Below are 13418 nucleotides of genomic sequence, written 5' to 3'. Positions count from 1 at the left end.
CAAGGAACATTTTAGATTTAAAACATTAACCCAATGTGTTTTCCTGTCTTACCCACCCCTGACACCAATTCTAATAATCACTTTCCTGCTCTGTGACTGCAAAGGTATTATGTATAATTGTAATTATGACTTCAAGTTAACAGAATTAAGACTATACTGTTAGTGACGTTTAGGCCAATAATAAGTATGTCTTGCTGAAAATGTGCATTTTTATTACTAAGTAATAGTTTAATCTCCAAAGTGCCAGAGCGATGTGGGGGGGGGTTGCTAACAATTTAGAACAAAAAGGGGAGGGTCTGGGAAAGCCAGGTAATGTGTAGCAGAGTTGAAAACTCTGAAAGACCAATGTGTGACACAGTAGGATAAGTCTGAGTTTCAAGGGAGATACCAGGATGCTGAAGATAGATTCTATTGGCTGACGAAAGCTGGGGGAGCTGAGTCCAGTCAGCCCAAGAGAGAGACTACATGTGGGACAAATAACAAAACCAGGAGTGTGGACCCCCAAGCCTGTGGGAGCTCAAGTGATGCTGTCATGAGACCAGATGCCAGACACGGTATGCACTAGAGGGATTTGTTTGTCCTGCTATGTCTGGATCTTGCTTTAGTCCAGTCTTTCCTTGATATCCCCCTCTTCCTTTTGGGAAGGGAATGTTTATTCTGTGTCATTTATTGGAAGCATATAACGAGATATTTTTATTTTATAGGGACTTAACTGTAGTTAAGAATTTCCTTTGAATCTTAGCAAAAGACCTTGGACTTTTGAGCAGTTCGGGGTTGTTAAAACATTGCAAAGTCTCGAAGTTGTACCGATTGCATTTCACAGGATGACACAGCCAGAGGTGGAAAGTGCTGGCAAGAGTCCGAAATGTGCTTGACGGGTTGATAAATCGGAACCATTAGTCCTTAGTTGTCAGAACTGCTTTCCAAAGCAGTGGGAGCTTGGGCTATTTCCTAAGGTGCAAGGTAGAAGGGGCCGCCTCACTTCCTGCATAACGGGCTGGATCCCTGAACCCAAAAGACAACATGCATTCATCTTCTGGTTGGTTGTTTCTGCCAGGTTCTTGTCACAGTGGCAAGGAAGTAACGTACAATAACCTTGACTAATTGCATGTTAGACAACTTCTGCCTCAAACAATAAAAAGTACATCTTGCTTGCTGTTTTCAAACGGTAAATGTATGCTTTTCATTTGTTTAGAACATGTCCTTTAGAAAGCTGTTGCCCGTGGTATGGATTCCAGGAAGAATGGTGGTGGCTTCTACTGTCCTAACAGTAAAGATTCTTTGCTTTCCTGGCAGGGCTCCATGCATGAGTGGCATAGTGGGGTAAGCTTGTGACTGAGACAGGAAGGGTTGCGCCATAGTCTGTTATCAGCTTTGTAATTGTAGTCGAATCACTCCAGACCTTTGAGCGTTAGCCTCTTCATCTCTGAAATGAATCTAATAAAAGTACTTATATCTTAGCACCATTCTGAGAATCGGGTAAGACGCTGTATCTGAAATGCTCGGCTCATGTCTGACAGCATGTATGTGCTGGCAGTTACTGCTTCATAGTCACTCTTCTATTTTATATAGAAGAGCAAGAGAACTGTCCTAATATCCTTTTCTCTGATGTACAATTATTTTTAATATACTGTAATTATACACTCTATTTTCTCAGCTGCCTCTTTCAAGGATCTGAGCTTTGAAACAAATATCAATGGTCTGACATTATTTCGCTTTAGGGAATCTTCTTAATATATTGTATTACAAAATCGGGGAACTAGCATTTACATAAGCGAAGTCAGAAGCCCCGAGAAAAGATATGCTATCACTAGAAGCTAAATTAAGCCTTCAAAATCTAAGTCCCATTATTGAGCACATGTTAATATTGGCTGAAATGAATAATCACAGGTATTTTCAGTTCTAATAAAACAAGGATCCAAACTTTGGGGCTACAACGGTGTAATGCAAAGTTCACAAACACGTATGTATTACTATGTCTGACCACAGTAACATTGGTACCAGACAGATGCTTTCTGAATTCCCTCTCTTCCTCCCTCTCCAACCCCGTTTATCTTTTTTTCCTTCCTTTCAAATTTTGTTCCTTTCATTCATTCTTTCTTTTCTGACAGGGTCCAGGTAGGTTTCAAATTCATAATCCTCCTGCCTCAGCTTTTGACTGCTGTAATTAAAAGTGTGGGATGGCATGCCAAGCTTGAAAACCTTCTGTGCTAATGCAAAATTCCATATTTAAAGCACCCACTCCACAGTATAAAAATTCATTCAAGACAAACTGTGGGGATTTCCTCCAAAAGGTAAAGAGTTAGGCTGTCCTATCTACAAATTCTGTATCCTCAGGGTCAACCAAGTGGGGATCTGGGTCTTTTTTCAAACTAGTCATAATACTAGTCATGTGCAGACTTCCTTCTTGCCATGCTCCCTCAATGATACGGTGCAATAGTAACACACACCCTCTTAAGAGAGGGATTTGAGTGTCCATGACATTTAGTTTTCTTGGGGCTCCTGGAACCAAAAACCTGCAGATATCAAGGAGATTCTTCTTCTAGGTCCATCTCATTCCCCAGGTAGAACTTTCCAGCTTCTTGAAGCTGTATGAGTGGGCTCAGCCATGTCTCTGGCCTATGGACAGGTCTCTTGAAATATCAGGTACAAGTGAGGCACCCAGCCCAAGGGGGCTCTCTCTTTGGACAATCCCTTCAGGGCTCTGCATGAAGCATCAGTGCACGTCCTCCACCAGATGAACCATGGCTCTCCATGAAGACATGATCTCAGCAAACTTCTTCCATCCTTCCTCGGCCCTGGTTCTCTGTCGGGTGTTTAAAACAGGCTCAATTCTTAGAATTTCCTTTATAAATTGTATAGCACTGGTCATCTGAGATATCACACCCATCCTAGCTTCAAAAGACCGACTATGACTCTTTTTTTAAAAACCTATAATCTAAGCTATTGGTTGTCCAAATTTCTCTTTAGCTTAAATCAATCCAAAATGATTTGAGACTACATTTTTAAAAGCATGCTTGCTTACGATTCTCTAAGAAAAAAATGTGTCTTTTCTACTTCAAGTTCTGTGGTTCAGAAACTGCTGTAGAAAAGCATAGCTTGTGTTTTGAGACAAAATCCATCATTTGACAGGCCACCTACCAAAAGAAAGTGTCAAATAATTCTCCTTGCAGACTCAGGCATTCCAGGTCCTATTGGTGCTTAAACGTGACTTTTTTTGTTTGGTCGGTCTGAGCTAAATTACTCTGGGCATTTTAAGTTTCATGAGCAGGAAAGAAAAGAAAGCTTTCCACCTTGAAAAATAAATGGGATCCATTCTTCTTGGCGGCAGATAACTCCACATGATGTGACTTCTTTGGGTTCAAGCTTCCCAAATGCGTTGTTTCCTTAGAGGAAAAATCTTCATGGGTTCAATCAAGTCATGTCAAGGAGAAACTGTCGACTGATGGAAGAAGGAAAAAGCATTTGTGAGACAAGTACACTTTGGAACCAATTATTCTTCTTGGTTTCCTGTAACCCACTCTGTCCTGGGCTTCTGTGTTTGTTCAGAATGCTTTACGTCCTTGTAGCATCTAAAGTCACTTGATGGAATGGTCAATGGCTTGATTTTAGGAGGAGTGATTATGACGGTGGCTTAAAAAATAAGTTTCCACAGAAATGGAATAATTTGAGACCCACTATTTAATATAGATTTGTGCTAAGCTGAACCTTGCAAAAGTAAATCTAAATGGCACTTTCTCCCTTGGTGATTCTTTTGGTAATCAACCCTACCAGTTCTGGATATGGACCATTATGCAAATTCAGAAAATAAAACTCGATCTTTTCACCTCGGGAGACTTACAGTTCTTTTCCTTGGAAATAAGACCTCTGAGCGAGCACCCCAGTGGTCATGCTCGAGAAATAGTCTATAGAAAAGAAAATAGAGAAAACAACCAAGATTCATGGCTGAGAGAGTATGGATTCTCACAGGGGCTCTGTTTTCCACATCTTTTATTACAGGATGGCAGTGGGTGTTGCTGTGTCTATGGCTCCTGCCGGCCCAGTGGTAGCTATTACAGGGGATGTGATGGGGAACAAAGGCTGGTTTCTCACCTCTAAGAGATGAGACACCTTTATTTACTGGGTAAGACAGCAGAGAGAGTGCAGGCTTCCCAAGGGGCTAGGGCATGGTAAAGTGTGGTAGTGGGGAGGACCCTGGAAGTCAAAGTGCTAAAGCATACTGAAGGTATGAAGCTCACATTCTTTTTTTTTTTTTTTTTTTTTTTTTTTTTTTGGAGCTGGGTACCGAACCCAGGGCCTTGCACTTCCTGGGCAAGCACTCTACCACTGAGCTAAATCCCCAACCCTGCAGCTCACATTCTGCAGAGGCTCTTGTAGGGTCTTCTTGGAGCAGGAGCTGGTCACCGCATAGTCATTATTATACTTTAATGTAAAATCTGTCTCCCAATAGCAATAAGTAGAAGTCTATTGATTCTCCCACTCAAAGCGGCCTTCACAGTAGCATTTGTCTCTACTAGATTTCTGTAGGACAAATTCTCAGTCTCTGGAAAGCGAAATCAAATGGTCAGACGTTAAATGAGAGAGACTTCGGGAAGACAAAAAAAAAAAAATACTGGGAAGAAAAAAAAATCCGTAGAAAAATAATTTGAACAAGCTCAAAGCATAGCATGGAATTCATGGCTATTTTGTAACTTAAATTGCAGGGCATCTTGAGCAACTCCGCATTTCTCAGGATGAACCACAGCTAGAAAGCCATTTCCAGAGCCTTGGGAACAGATGCAGTGGTAGGGAGGCTCCATGCCTTTACCGTTAGAGGACATCGGAGATGCTTTTAGAGAGCCTGGAAAGGTCTTCCAAAGAGCCAGGGTCCGATGGGAACTCAGATCAAAGGCATGGAGTTAATAGTTCAAGAAAAGGAGATACCAGAAAAATCACTTGGACAAACCTGGGGCTATGGATTAGCTGAGCATTCAGGGTAAAGAGAAGCACATGTTGATATTGTCCCAAGCCCCTCCTGCCAGTGCTCATCTCGGGGAGTTGATACACTTTTCTATTTGTCTAGTTTTTAAGGTATTTCCTTGTAAATATGCCTGATGTCCTACTTATTTTGAAATTTTATTCTTTAATGCACATTCTCAGATTTCTGTCTCTAATCCATGGATCAACCACAGGTTTCCTTGGGTGACTAACTGCTTTGCTGTTTATGGAGAGGGTCCTCCTCATCCCTATATATTCACCCAGCAGAGGTATGAGGAAGGCGAGCATGGGGTGCAAGTGAGCATGGGGTGTGGGATTCAATGTCACCATCAACCTGGAAACATTGAAGCAAGCCCAGCAAACCTCTGCCAACCCCCACCAACCCCAGCTTCTGCTGAAGTGTCCAGAGACTCACATGATGAGTCCCTATGTCCTCTCAATCTCTGACTTGTTGAACTTCCTCCCTACCCTCCCTCTCAGGACTATCATGGAGCCTGTAATTATTGTGCTGAAAGTCTAATGCTGGGTCTATTGGGCTGAAGTGATCTCTTGAGAGACCAGAGAGGAAGGCCTACCACAGACTCCTGGCTCTGGGCTCTGGGCTCTGGGCTCTGGGCTCTGGGCTCTGGGCTCTGGGCTCTGGGTGGCTCTCTGTTCTGAAGATCTCTGAACTGCATGTCTTTCCGTTACAGCACATCATTCTCAGTAGTTCCTCTCCATCCAGCCCTCTTAGCTCAACTCATAGCTGGATTCTTTTTTGGGAATCCCCTTCCCTATAGATAATTCTCTTCACTTGCGGGAGGAAAATCAAATTGTATCCAGTCCCTGCTTCTCTGTCCACTCAAAAAGTTCCTTATCCTCAGGAAGTTTAGGCAACTCCCTTGACTCTTTTTACGCCCTCCATCTCCCACCCGCAAGAGTGTATTTCCTGCTAGACCAATAGCTCGTTTGCTTGTCACTTCCGACGTGTTTTTGACTGATGGCCCACAGTATTCATCACCCAGGCATACGTATGCTTCTGCCACCAAACTCCTTCAGTCTTAAATGTGATGGACCAGGTTAGAGAGTTCTTCTTGGCCATTTATCCCAGACTCCACCGTTCCACTGACCTCTAACTCTTAGCATTGCTTCCCCACATTCCTGTCTTAATTTTCTCTTTAACACACGTAAATAAATAACTTATATGTAAATCAAATATCTGCATGTATATACATCTTATTGTTTGACTCCCCCAGTAACGTTCTGGTAAGTTTTTAACAACTGATAAATCTTTAACAGCTGGGTTTTGTATTGCTACAAGCATCTCATGATAGTTAATTACAAGGAGGTCTATGTTTAAACAAGGCAGTCCATTTATTGATTTGTTTCCGTGAAATGATTTGAATCAACTCCAGCTCACCATGGGCTCTCCCTAGACTGATTTGCCCATGGGGAGGGGTTTCTGTGTGATTTGTTGGTTCTTGGTTCACAACTTCATAAATAACTGTTACACAAGAGGCTGGAAAGATGGCTCGGCAGTTAAGAGCACTTGCTGCTCTTGTAAGAAACTAGAGTTCAGTTCCCAGCACCTACAGTGGGCAGTTCGTAACTGTCTGTAACTGCTGTCCCAGGGGATTCCGTGGCTTTTCCTGACTTCTGCAGTCAACAAGCATCCAGTGGGGACATATATACAGCCAAAACACCCATACTCACAAATAGATAAAATAACATAATATTAGGAATCTTTAGTTTTTTAAATTTTTAATCTCTAACATATTTTCTTAAGTTAACTAAATCAGGTGCAGTGGTATACAGTTTGTTAAAGCTAATAAATCCATGCTAAAGAGATACAAAAATCTTGTTATTTGGGCAAATAGAACTGGTATTAGAATTTAGAGATATTAGTTTGTTAAAGTACTTACTTTCTTAACTTTTAAGAAATGCAATAACGAGAAGACGGTATATCCTTTTGCTTTAGGATAGAATGTTCTATAAATATCCGTTAGGTCCATTTGGCTCATGACTTCTCTTAGTCTGTCTACATCTCTGTTTAATTTCTGTTTCCATGATCTGTCCATTGATGAGAGTGGGGTGTTGAAATCTCCCACTGTTACTGTGTGAGGTCCAATGTGTGTTTTGAGCTTTAGTAAGGTTTCTTTTACATATGTAGGTGCCCTTGTATTTGGGGCATAGATATTTAGGATTGAGAGTTCATCTTGGTGGATTTTTCCTTTGATGAATATGTAGTGTCCTTCCTTATCTTTTTTGATGACTTTTAGTTGAAAATTGATTTTATTTGATATTAGAATGGCTACTCCAGCTTGCTTCTTCTGACCATTTGCTTGGAAAGTTGTTTTCCAGCCTTTCACTCTGAGGTAGTGTCTGTCTTTGTCTCTGAGGTGTGTTTCCTGTAGGCAGCAGAATGCAGGGTCCTCGTTGCGTATCCAGTTTGTTAATCTATTTCTTTTTATTGGGGAGTTGAGGCCATTGATGTTGAGAGATATTAAGGAATAGTGGTTATTGCTTCCCGTTATATTCATATTTGGATGTGAGGTTATGTTTGTGTGCTTTCATTCTCTTTGTTTTGTTGCCAAGACGATTAGTTTCTTGCTTCTTCTAGGGTATAGCTTGCCTCCTTATGTTGGGCTTTACCATTTATTATCCTTTGTAGTGCTGGATTTGTAGCGGGCCTCAACAGGTACAGAAAGATAGAAATAATCCCATGCGTGCTATCGGACCACCACGGCCTAAAACTGGTCTTCAATAACAATCAAAGAAGAATGTCCACATATACTTGGAAATTGAACAATGCTCTACTCAATGATAACCTGGTCAAGGAAGAAATAAAGAAAGAAATTAAAAACTTTTTAGAATTTAATGAAAATGAAGGTACAACATACCCAAACTTATGGGACACAATGAAAGCTGTGCTAAGAGGAAAACTCATAGCGCTGAGTGCCTGCAGAAAGAAACAGGAAAGAGCATATGTCAGCAGCTTGACAGCACACCTAAAAGCTCTAGAACAAAAAGAAGCAAATACACCCAGGAGGAGTAGAAGGCAGGAAATAATCAAACTGAGAGCTGAAATCAACCAAGTAGAAACAAAAAGGACCATAGAAAGAATCAACAGAACCAAAAGTTGGTTCTTTGAGAAAATCAACAAGATAGATAAACCCTTAGCCAGACTAACGAGAGGACACAGAGAGTGCGTACAAATTAACAAAATCAGAAATGAAAAGGGAGACATAACAACAGATTCAGAGGAAATTCAAAAAATCATAAGATCTTACTACAAAAACCTATATTCAACAAAACTTGAAAATCTGCAGGAAATGGACAATTTCCTAGACAGATACCAGGTACCGAAGTTAAATCAGGAACAGATAAATCAGTTAAACAACCCCATAACTCCTAAGGAAATAGAAGCAGTCATTAAAGGTCTCCCAACCAAAAAGAGCCCAGGTCCAGACGGGTTTAGTGCAGAATTCTATCAAACCTTCATAGAAGACCTCATACCAATATTATCCAAACTATTCCACAAAATTGAAACAGATGGATCACTACCGAATACCTTCTACGAAGCCACAATTACTCTTATACCTAAACCACACAAAGACACAACAAAGAAAGAGAACTTCAGACCAATTTCCCTTATGAATATCGACGCAAAAATACTCAACAAAATTCTGGCAAACCGAATCCAAGAGCACATCAAAACAATCATCCACCATGATCAAGTAGGCTTCATCCCAGGCATGCAGGGATGGTTTAATATACGGAAAACCATCAACGTGATCCATTATATAAACAAACTGAAAGAACAAAACCACATGATCATTTCATTAGATGCTGAGAAAGCATTTGACAAAATTCAACACCCCTTCATGATAAAAGTCCTGGAAAGAATAGGAATTCAAGGCCCATACCTGAACATAGTAAAAGCCATATACAGCAAACCAGTTGCTAACATTAAACTAAATGGAGAGAAACTTGAAGCAATCCCACTAAAATCAGGGACTAGACAAGGCTGCCCACTCTCTCCCTACTTATTCAATATAGTTCTTGAAGTTCTAGCCAGAGCAATCAGACAACAAAAGGATGTCAAGGGGATACAGATCGGAAAAGAAGAAGTCAAAATATCACTATTTGCAGATGATATGATAGTATATTTAAGTGATCCCAAAAGTTCCACCAGAGAACTACTAAAGCTGATAAACAACTTCAGCAAAGTGGCTGGGTATAAAATTAACTCAAGTAAATCAGTTGCCTTCCTCTATACAAAAGAGAAACAAGCCGAGAAAGAAATTAGGGAAACGACACCCTTCATAATAGACCCAAATAATATAAAGTACCTCGGAGTGACTTTAACAAAGCAAGTAAAAGATCTGTACAATAAGAACTTCAAGACACTGAAGAAGGAAATTGAAGAAGACCTCAGAAGATGGAAAGATCTCCCATGCTCATGGATTGGCAGGATTAATATAGTAAAAATGGCCATTTTACCAAAAGCAATCTACAGATTCAATGCAATCCCCATCAAAATACCAATCCAATTCTTCAAAGAGTTAGACAGAACAATTTGCAAATTCATCTGGAACAACAAAAAACCCAGGATAGCTAAAGCTATCCTCAACAATAAAAGGACTTCAGGGGGAATCACTATCCCTGAACTCAAGCAGTATTACAGAGCAATAGTGATAAAAACTGCATGGTATTCGTACAGAGACAGACAGATAGACCAATGGAATAGAATTGAAGACCCAGAAATGAACCCACACACCTATGGTCACTTGATTTTTGACAAAGGAGCCAAAACCATCCAATGGAAAAAAGATAGCATTTTCAGCAAATGGTGCTGGTTCAACTGGAGGTCAACATGTAGAAGAATGCAGATCGATCCATGCTTATCACCCTGTACAAAGCTTAAGTCCAAGTGGATCAAGGACCTCCACATCAAACCAGACACACTCAAACTAATAGAAGAAAAACTAGGGAAGCATCTGGAACACATGGGCACTGGAAAAAATTTCCTGAACAAAACACCAATGGCTTACGCTCTAAGATCAAGAATTGACAAATGGGATCTCATAAAACTGCAAAGCTTCTGTAAGGCAAAGGACACTGTGGTTAGGACAAAACGGCAACCAACAGATTGGGAAAAGATCTTTACCAATCCTACAACAGATAGAGGCCTTATATCCAAAATATACAAAGAACTCAAGAAGTTAGACCACAGGGAAACAAATAACCCTATTAAAAAATGGGGCTCAGAGCTAAACAAAGAATTCACAGCTGAGGAATGCCGAATGGCTGAGAAACACCTAAAGAAATGTTCAACATCTTTAGTCATAAGGGAAATGCAAATCAAAACAACCCTGAGATTTCACCTCACACCAGTGAGAATGGCTAAGATCAAAAACTCAGATGACAGCAGATGCTGGCGAGGATGTGGAGAAAGAGGAACACTCCTCCATAGTTGGTGGGATTGCAAACTGGTACAACCATTCTGGAAATCAGTCTGGAGGATCCTCAGAAAATTGGACATTGAACTGCCTGAGGATCCAGTTATACCTCTCTTGGGCATATACCCAAAAGATGCCCCAACATATAAAAAAGACATGTGCTCCACTATGTTCATTGCAGCCTTATTTATAATAGCCAGAAGCTGGAAAGAACCCAGATGCCCTTCAACAGAGGAATGGATACAGAAAATGTGGTACATCTACACAATGGAATATTACTCAGCTATCAAAAACAACGACTTTATGAAATTCGTAGGCAAATGGCTGGAACTGGAAAATATCATCCTGAGTGAGCTAACCCAAACACAGAAAGACATACATGGTATGTACTCACTGATAAGTGGCTATTAGCCCAAATGCTTGAATTACCCTAAATGCCTAGAACAAATGAAACTCAAGACAGATGATCAAAATGTGAATGGTTCACTCCTTCTTTAAAAGGGGAACAAGAATACCCTTGGCAGGGAAGAGAGAGGCAAAGATTAAAACAGAGACTGAAGGAACACCCATTCAGAGTCTGCCCCACATGTGGTCCATGCATATACAGCCATCCAATTAGACAAGATGGATGAAGCAAAGAAGTGCAGACCGACAGGAGCCGGATGTAGATCGCTCCTGAGAGACACAGCCAGAATACAGCAAATACAGAGGCGAATACCAGCAGCAAACCACTGAACTGAGGATAGGACCCCCGTTGAAGGAATCAGAGAAAGAACTGGAAGAGCTTGAAGGGGCTCGAGACCCCATATGTACAACAATGCCAAGCAACCAGAGCTTCCAGGGACTAAGCCACTACCTAAAGACTATACATGGACTGACCCTGGACTCTGACCTCATAGGTAGCAATGAATATCCTAGTAAGAGCACCAGTGGAAGGGGAAGCCCTGGGTCCTGCTAAGACTGAACCCCCAGTGAACTAGACTGTTGGGGGGAGGGGGACAATGGGGGGAGGGTGGGGAGGGGAACACCGATAAGAAAGGGGAGAGGGGAGGGGGATGTTTGCCCGGAAACTGGGAAAGGGAATAACACTCGAAATGTATATAAGAAATACTCAAGTTAATAAAAAAAAAAAAAAAAAAAAGAAATGCAATAACGGGCCAGGAGAGCCAACAAGCAATCCAGAAGAGTGACTTTCTCCAGATCCAAATGCAATATGTAAAATAACTATGAAAACCTGTGTATGACATACAGTTAAAATAAGGTGGGAGTAATTTGTAACAATGTGGAGTGAAGTGGCGTAGACTAATCATTTGTATTTCCCATCAAAATAAAGCTAATATGGACAAACGAAAAATAACTAAAATTGGAAAAGATATTTAATGCTGAGCGTATAGGGAGAAGAACTTCCCAAGGACTAAATGAATGGAAAAAAATACCAAGACATTCCACAAATGTAAGACCAGATGAAATTTCTAAAAATTTGTTTCACATGCCAACAAAATGAAAGCTAAGAGTAGTGTTCTCTATGCCAGGTACAACTCTATTAAAATCTGTCACAAAGTACAAAGTCTCTATGAGGGCAGGAATAGATAATAGGCTAAAGAATATAATGCTATATTTAACATGATATGGATATATTAAATGCAGATTAGAGAAAAAAATCTGTTCAGTTGCTTGGTAATTAAAACTCCGCAGAACATTTGCTTAGCTCCGGTCTCTTCGTTTATCCCGCATGGACCATTTCCATCTTAACTCTCCCATGCTTCCACTGAGTTAGTCATTGATCCAAGCACTGATCTCCATTTGTGTGTTCCCAATTGAGTCATGAAGATGCCAAAGGAAATATGAGAAACTTGCCAAGGTAACCAACAGAGCCTGGAACTGATGTGGGATTGTATTGTCCTGAGAGATATTAGAATAACATTTTCTTGTTCTTCCAAAAGGAAAAAAAAAAAAAAACCTCAAAGAGGCAACAAGCCAGAAACAAATACATTTCAAGTCTAAATGAATTGAATTGTGAGCACTTCATGCCTTGCTCCTGTATGAAGACAACACAGGCAGCATATCTATGTGCTTATGTGTATTCTTACCCACTGTGCAATGCTGTCATGATGACTTGTCATTGGGTGAATGTCCAACTTCTGTGCTGGCTATCACTGAGTCACAGACCAGTGAATAACAAAAGAGATGTGAAGCCCTCTGCAGAGGGTCTGTCTGCCTGCTGACAGCTCGAGTGCCCGAGGTACCTGTGTGGGCGTGTGTTTCCATCTTGTCCCCATGACCTTCACAGACATGTGGTCATAATGCTTCTGCATGGCAACGGATGAGGCTCAAGAGGTTGAGGGAGAGAGCAGCTCTGATGACCGCTTTAAGGTTAAGGATGGGGATGAGAAATAGGTGGCTGTGGTTTGAGCAGAAGGGAACAGGGGGTAAGATTTGTGTGCTGGCTGGTTTCTGCATGGAGAGTCTAAACTATGGTGGAAGGAAGGAAGGATTTGAGCCAAATGATGGAGCGGTTTGGTACTAAAGTCATGGGAGTGTATAGAATTTGTGGGACACTATATTTGGAGATCCCTTAGAGTATGGCTGAATATGAGCATCTGCCTACATAAGGGAGGCCTGGTAGCTCATAGGAAATTATGGCCTGAAGGGAGATTGCAGAGGTTGGAATCACTCTAGGATAATTCCAGACACCAAGAATAGTGAGGCTTACTGAACAAGACCGTAGGTAGGCAATTCTGCAGGCATGGACACTTTCAGCCCTCCAGTAAGGGCTGCATTTATTAAGCTATCCCAGGAGAACTTAAAACCAGTTATTGTCATACTGATGCCGATGCTACAAGAAACTATTTGTCACAACAAAAATTTAGTACTTTTTGAAGGAAAAAAAGAAATCTATTTTTAGTCATATAACATATCAATCAAAATGACTAGGCTAGAAAAGAAGCAACAGGATATAATACTGCTTAAAAACACGTCAACACCGGGGGTTGGGGATTT

The 13418-nt window shown here is 40.9% G+C and overlaps 1 long non-coding RNA gene across 1 annotated transcript; it reads right to left on the bottom strand.

Moving 5' to 3' along the window:
- Nucleotides 1–3949: 3949 nt before the first annotated feature.
- On the bottom strand, nt 3950–12656 carry LOC148006335 (uncharacterized). Its single transcript, XR_015687269.1, has 3 exons — nt 12509–12656; nt 6879–7784; nt 3950–4543 (listed from the first exon to the last, which is right to left on the bottom strand). It is a non-coding gene; the product is annotated as an uncharacterized LOC148006335 (long non-coding RNA).
- Nucleotides 12657–13418: the final 762 nt, after the last annotated feature.

Source organism: Rattus norvegicus, chromosome 4 (genome assembly GCF_021556685.1).
Source record: "Rattus norvegicus strain SHRSP/BbbUtx chromosome 4, alternate assembly SHRSP_T2T, whole genome shotgun sequence".
Classification (NCBI taxonomy): domain Eukaryota; kingdom Metazoa; phylum Chordata; class Mammalia; order Rodentia; family Muridae; genus Rattus; species Rattus norvegicus.
The sequence above is the reverse complement of the archived record's forward strand: the minus strand, read 5'-3'. Positions and strand labels throughout refer to the sequence as shown.